Source organism: Desmodus rotundus, chromosome 6 (assembly GCF_022682495.2).
Source record: "Desmodus rotundus isolate HL8 chromosome 6, HLdesRot8A.1, whole genome shotgun sequence".
Lineage (NCBI taxonomy): Eukaryota > Metazoa > Chordata > Mammalia > Chiroptera > Phyllostomidae > Desmodus > Desmodus rotundus.
In genome coordinates this window covers 80,423,386-80,430,296 of record NC_071392.1, presented here as the reverse complement: position 1 = coordinate 80,430,296, position 6,911 = coordinate 80,423,386, and the positions used below count along the sequence as shown (strand labels likewise).

The window sequence follows — 6,911 nt, the reverse complement described above, 5'->3', positions numbered from 1 at the left end:
CAAGGCAAATGCCTCCCTCACACACTGTAGTGCCAGCTTTGTCCCAGCCCCAGCCTGCCCTAGTCTAAACCACTCATTATCTCCAGGCTACACAATAGCGTCCTAACTGGTCTCTCCACCCACCTTTGATTCATTCTCCACGTGGCGGCTACCCGGATCTTTTGAAAAGGTAAATTGGTTTGTGTCACTCTTCTTCTTCAACTCTATCCAATTGTCTCGTAATCTACTTAGAATAAAATCCAAATTCCTTGCAAAACCCTGCACCTCTGAATGTTGCCTTCTTTCCTAACCTCCTCTCCTACCACTCTGCGTTTGCTTGGCCTTCACTGGCCAACTTTCCGGTCCAGGAGTGGGCTGAACTCATTCCTGTGTCAGGGCCCTGATACGGGGGCCGTTCTTGTGGGTGATCCCATCTAACCCTTCAAATTTCAGATTAATTATCTCTTTAGAGTAGATTTCCAATCCCAAGTAAATCCCTCCTGATAGTTCTATTGCTCTCTTCCTTTTCATTCCTATTACTCTGACAACATGCAGAGTTGTACTTGCTTCTTATTTTGTTTACCTGTTTTCTGTTTTCCCTTTTAAACCGTAAGATCTTTGAGAGAGCTTAGTGCATTGCTCACTACCATACACCCACTATTCAGTACTCAAATACTCACTAAATAATTAAAACTCAAAAAAAAAAAATGATGTTACGGTGGAATGAGCAGCCAGAGGGGAAATAAAGGCAAGGCCCTCACCATTACAATCTAAGAACTTAATACAGGAGGCTAAAAGCCGAAGCTCACACGTTGACCCAGGAGTCCTGAGCCAAGTCCGATAAGGCTGCCAGGCATTCCAAACAAGTGAAACTATAATAGTGTAGGAGGTGGGGGAGCCCTTGAAGGTCTGTGTGTATCATGTCCACTAACTGGGAAAAGGAAAGCCTTGAGACTGTGTGTTCATCCCAAGGCCTGGAAGGGAGAAGCGTGGAGGGGGAACTAGAGTGCCCAAAGAAAAAAACCCGCAAGACAACTTTAGTTAACTGCCTGCCTCCCGTCACATGTACAAGAACAAATAGAGTCTGGAGCAAGATAATGATTCAGACTAACAGACCCCCCACTCATACCTACATTTGGGGAGTCACGTCTCCTGGGAAGAGAAGCTGGTACCACCTTTATCCACCAATCAAAATGTAACTTCTTCACCCCTACCCCAGCAACCACATAAGTCCTCAGAATAAAGGGCTCTCTTCTCTTGGCCTCCTGGCTCTCTTGCCACATGGGGGACCCCTGGCCAGTCGGCCTCTGGCTGGAGGGGGTACCTGGCCACACCTTTTGGCCAAACTGCTCTACCCACCCTTGCTTTGCTTTCCTATTAGAACTTGGCATTAATAAGCTTTGCTTGAATGCTAGTTGGCTCACTGGCCTGTAATTCTTTACTGTGGCGGCAAGAACTGAGTTTCTCCTGTAACAATGGTAAAACTCAAGGTAAATGGACTTTTAGGGGAAAAAAGCTCCACAAAAATTCATATGTATTAAATGAATATTAATCTGGCAATAACAAAGGTCATAAAACTGATCATTTCCTTTGGCCTAGCAGGTCTACATTTGAGATTATATCTCAAGAATAACTTGAAAATTTTATTGATGAAAAGTATTGATAAATGTAGATAATTTATAAAGGTTGAAAAAATGGAAAACAACCCATAAATCTGGTTGCCCATTAACCTTCCCCTGGTTTCACTCTCCTTCTCTAGCCTAGACAAGCCCAACTACATGTTGCTCCTACAGCAGAACCCAAGCAGATAAGCATTTGAAAAAAATCAGTATGTTGGGCAAAATACTATAGCCATGATTTTTAAAAAATTTTATTTTTAGAGAGAGGGGAAGGCAGAGAGAAAGAGAGTGAGAGAAACACTGATGTGTGAGAGAAGTGTTGATCAGTTGCCTCTGGCTCATGCGCCCGGATGGGGACCAGGTCTGCAACCCAGGCTTGTGCCCTGAACAGGAATTGGACAGGTGACCTTTTGCGTTGTGGGATGATGCCCAACCAGCTGAGCCACACCAGTCAGGGCATACCGCCATGATTTCAAGTTCACCAGTCTCAAATGGGTAATCGTCATTTCCCTGAAATCTTGTTGTTTTTATGATGAAGCTGTTTTCCTACTCTCTACAGATGTTATTTCAATATTCACCATTCTTCTTTCACTAAAGGAGCTACCCTCTACAAGGCTGTTTAAGTCAGAAAATCTGAGAGCCATTCATGAGAATGTCCCCATTATCTGGTTCATCACAAGTCCTACTGTTTCAGTCTCAAAAAACAGATCTGAATTCAGCCCCTCTTTCCTATCTTCAGTGCCACCATAATTAGAACCAGAATCTGGATAACTGAAATGTTCTCTTAAGCAGTTGCTCCATTTTCATTATCTCCTACCCATTCTCCACACAGCAGAGTGATCTATTTTTAAAAATGTGTAAAATTAATTCATATACACAGTAAATCAATACAGCAATTTATAAAGAAAAGGTTATTTTCTCCCTCTACCCCTTTCCAATTGCAATCCCCCAAGGTAACCAACCACACACTAAAATTTGATGTGTACACATTCTCCCATTCTTTTTTCTGTGCTATACAGAAATGTATTCAAATACTTTTATTGGTTCATTTTATTTCTAAAAATGGGTTACATTATATACAACACATCATGTTGTTATTTACTTATTCTTTACCTAATACCATGTCATGGACATTCTTTCAGGTCAATATATTGTTATCTCCCTCTCTCTGATTGACTCATTGATTGATTGATTTTTTTTTTGTCTTACCCCTTTCTTTTTTATATAGCCATGTAATATTCCAGAGAATGAAAGCAAAAAAAAAAAAGTTAGTAATTTCCCAGGGATAAACATTCAGTAGCATGTCTTTTAAAATGTAAATTAGATCTTGCCTCTTCCATTCAGAAGCTTTCTTTTCCCCATGCAGTAAGATCTACATGTCCTACCATGGTCTGCAAGGCTTTGGAACGATCTGGCCCTTGCAAGCTCTCTTTAAATTCATCTTATACCGCTTCTGCCCTGGCTCACCATAGCCCACACTAGTTGTAAGTTTTTTTCCACTGCATGGTCCCTGTATGTTTTCTCCTCTTAACCTGAGCAGATCTTCCCTGACTATCTTCCTCTTCCTCACCAATCTAAATTAGGTTCCCCTCTTAAGTGATCTCATAACACCTTATAAGCACCTTCATAGTACTCATCACCAGTTATAATTATATATAAGAAATGACATTTATATGTCTGATTATTTCATTTCTACCTTTTTCACTAGGCACCATGCTTTATGGGTCAGTGTTTGCTACACCACCAGCACTAAGCACAATGCTTAAATTTAAAAAAACATTTATTAAGTGTAAAGATGTCCTACACTGAGGAATCACTAGGCAGCTATGTAATAGAATTTCATGTTAACTTTTAAAATCACACGAGAATTGTTATATAGATAAGTTTATATGAAATATATACACGTATATACATATAATATATGAAAACTGGTAATATAGTATAGTAAAAGGAGCATTGGCCTTAGAGGGTAGTGACTGTGACTAACTGGTTGGTGACCTACGAAATGTTCGTCTCCACCAGCAATTTTCAACTGGCGTATCTCAAGAGGCACACTGGCATACTGCAAGAATTTTTTAAATATGCAATACCTGACTACTTACTTAGTCAGGGTCACTGATCTTTCTCCTTTACATTTTCAGATAAAAAAAAAATGACAACAGCCAACACAACAATAGTCGTCCAGTGTGAATGAATCAAAATTATACCTATTTTTTTGGTCAGATTGGCAAAAAGTATAATACATTTTCTGCTGTGCCGCAGAATTTTAGTAATTAGTTTATGTGTGTCAAAAGATGAAAAAGGTTGAAAATCGAGTCTCCACCAATGAACGACTCTCAGTAGGTGTGGTATTGCCCCCTAGTGTCAGATAGTCTGGGAGGAACTGCTGGCCTTTGGAGAGCTGGGGCCACTAAGCCGGCCTTCCTGCAAAACGTGCCAGTGTCCCTCACAAAACACCTGTTCATAATGATCTGTACCTAAAACCTGACCTATTTTATATGTGAACCCAAGACTTCTTTTTATCTTTACATAATTCTAATAGGAAATGTTTTAGGAATGCATTTACAATGGACACTGAGGAGAGATTAGTGTTGTGCACCAGAGGTGGCTGAAATACCAGGTGTCAGATGGCATTTGTAGCTTTCACATTCATGGGGATTTTATTCACAAGTGCTGGCAAATGATGATCCCATTACAGTTTCTAGAACAGTCATGTCTGAGCATTTGTATATTGAAATATAAATTATTGGATTATAAATTCCTTTCTTTGTATTTTTTATACATGGTACATTATTTACAAAATCGTATATATAGATAGGTTATATTATCTATGAATTTAATTTTAAGCTAATGAAGGAGATGTTACAGAAATCTTTATTTAAAAAAGCTATGTTGGGTAAAATAAGGTTGTGAACCATTACTGACTTAGATGATGATTCATAATGGGAAAAGTTCTTATTTTGGTTTTTTTTTTATTATTTTGTTTGTATTCCACTATAAAACCGGTAATGTAACAAACACACATTTAAAAAAATACAGGGGTGGGCAAAAATAGGTCTACAGTTGTTTGTATGGAAAAAGACATACAGGTTATGATTATTACTAATAAATAATAATACAAGAATAGACTGTGTCCCCACTTACAACTGTAAACTTACTTTTGTCTGCCCCTGTACAGCTCCTATACTGTTTACACAGTTCATTACCTAAAGGTGAATAGAAATGATTTCCCAAGTTTCCTTGCTAGATAATAATTTTGATTCCATAGTTTGAAATTTATGGTAAATTGTGAATTTATTATATATTTTAAGTTTTCACCACATAACTGTTGTCTTTAGGCTTCATAGTAAAGAAACGGAAATAAAAAGAACTAATGTATTAAAAAAAGAATGAAAGCTTGTCACTACGAGATTGGGTGCACAGACTTAAATTTGTAACATCTTTACCTACTTCCTTTCCCTGTTCTTTTTTTCATCGTTTCATCATTTATGACACACTGTATATTTAAATCATATATTAAAAAAAATTTGCCTCCTTTCCCTTTCCCCTCATCCCAACACACACTAGGATACAGGAATTCCTAGAATGGAAAGAAGGAATATTGTGTTTTGCTCACCAGTATCTTTCCATGTATAGAACAGTGCGGGGCACGCAGGAGGAGCTCAGTGAGTATTTGATGTATGAATGGAATACACGCCATAAGCAAAAACGACTGCTTCGAGCGCCACTCTCACCAGAATTCTAGGAGGCAAGTGGGAGGAACCAGGACGTTGATTTCTGTGACTTGGCGCTCATAGGGATTGCGGGTGCATTCTTATATTCCTTGGGATGTACTGATGTGTGAGGACTTTGTGAACTTCGTGCGCAGGGCTGCGCAGGTTGGAAACCGAACATTAACTTGCACCAAAATCTTCACAATGCTCTCAAATTTACATAAGCAGAAACACGTTTTTGTAAGGGCATTGATCTTCCGTTCTCTTGTTCACCTGTACAGGGCAATTTAGGATATTTCTTCACTGGAGATTAATGGTGAGGAAATGAACTAACTCTCTTTTCGCAAACAGCCAATTCAGTAGCAAATCCTCACCCTAGATTAAATCCCGCGCTCCTCCTACCTTGCCAACCTGCCTCTACCCCGCCCCTTTAATAGCTATGGTAGGCGGGGCAGGGGAGAGACGTTCTTGGCTCCCCCTAAATTGGTTAAGCTTGCCCCGAGTTTTGTTATCCCATATTTGAGCAAGCCCAGAGGAAGCGTAACCAACCACTAACGAAGATCGCCGACCAAATGAGAGCGGGGCAGCACACGCGGGCAGAGAAGGAAGCAAAACACGAAGAAAGGCAGTAGTCCAGCAGGCACATGAGGTGCGCAATCCCATCAGCCCTGGCAGGGAGAACTTCAACTCCCAGCTTGCAATTGGGCAGTTACCGTCCGAGGACTACAACTCCCAGAGTGCTGTGGGAGCGTCCGCCTGCCACTCCTCCCGCCCCTCCCCCGTCCCTCCCTGCCGGATCGGCGTGCGCCTGCGCACGGGAAGCCGGAGGAGTCTTACCCTAATGTAAGATGGTGGCCCGTCTGGCTGTGGAACCCACCGAAAGCTGAGAGTGTCTCTCTCAGCCGTAAAGGTCGGACTCGCTGAAGCAATCAGGCCCGGTTCTGAAGAGTTTTTTCCCTGACACTTGTCCAGTGGTCTCTTGTGAGGACGCGGCAGCTCGTGGAGTCGGCTAAGAGAAAAGCGAGGCAAGGCAGGCGGGTGAGTCTATGCGGGGCTGGGCTTAGGGGAAACCCGGGGCTGACCGGCTACGAGAGAGCGGAGGCTTCGCTGGAACTATGCAGGCCGCACCCCCCTCTCTCCCCACCCCCCGCCTCATCCTCACCCTCCTCTTTCTTGGTCTTCCTCCTCCTCCTCCTCTTCCTCCGTCTCCTCTCTACGCCACAGCAGTTAACCACCGGGAAAACAGAGCGGGGCAGAAGGTGGCGTGGCGGCAAGCACTGACTCCTTGGACAATTTCTTCAATTGGGGGAGTCGAGGCGGCTTTACGTCTTCAGCTCTCTCCCCTACATTTTTGTTGGGGCAGGAATCTTAGATCAGGACTCCTCGTTTTCCCAGCCCCCTTTCCCCTCTCTGACGTCCTTTCCCAGGGGCCCCCCGTCTCCCACGACCAAAGCCATCACTTCCACTCTGATCCGTGTTGCTGCTGCTCATTAATCGCCCTGCTCATTGCCCACTCGCCCCGCTGCTTGTTTTTTGCTCCGCTGCTACTACCACTCTGGAGTTAGCCTTTTGCCCCCTTCTTGTGCTTGCCGTCAGCCCC

The 6,911-nt window shown here is 42.5% G+C and overlaps 1 protein-coding gene and 1 pseudogene across 6 annotated transcripts in view; both read left to right on the top strand.

Moving 5' to 3' along the window:
- The window catches only part of LOC112299849 (eukaryotic translation initiation factor 1 pseudogene), an 18,131-nt pseudogene extending 11,326 nt beyond the window's left edge, over nucleotides 1–6,805 (top strand).
- CNOT4 (CCR4-NOT transcription complex subunit 4) overlaps nucleotides 6,119–6,911 on the top strand; it is a 138,603-nt gene continuing 137,810 nt past the window's right edge. For 5 of the 6 annotated variants that reach the window (XM_024554994.4, XM_024554997.4, XM_024555000.4 and 2 more), the window contains exon 1: nucleotides 6,119–6,349. The gene's annotated coding sequence lies outside the window, so the exon portion shown is untranslated. The remainder of the gene's footprint in view (nucleotides 6,350–6,911) is intronic. The other variant, XM_024555002.4, reaches the window with a different exon arrangement.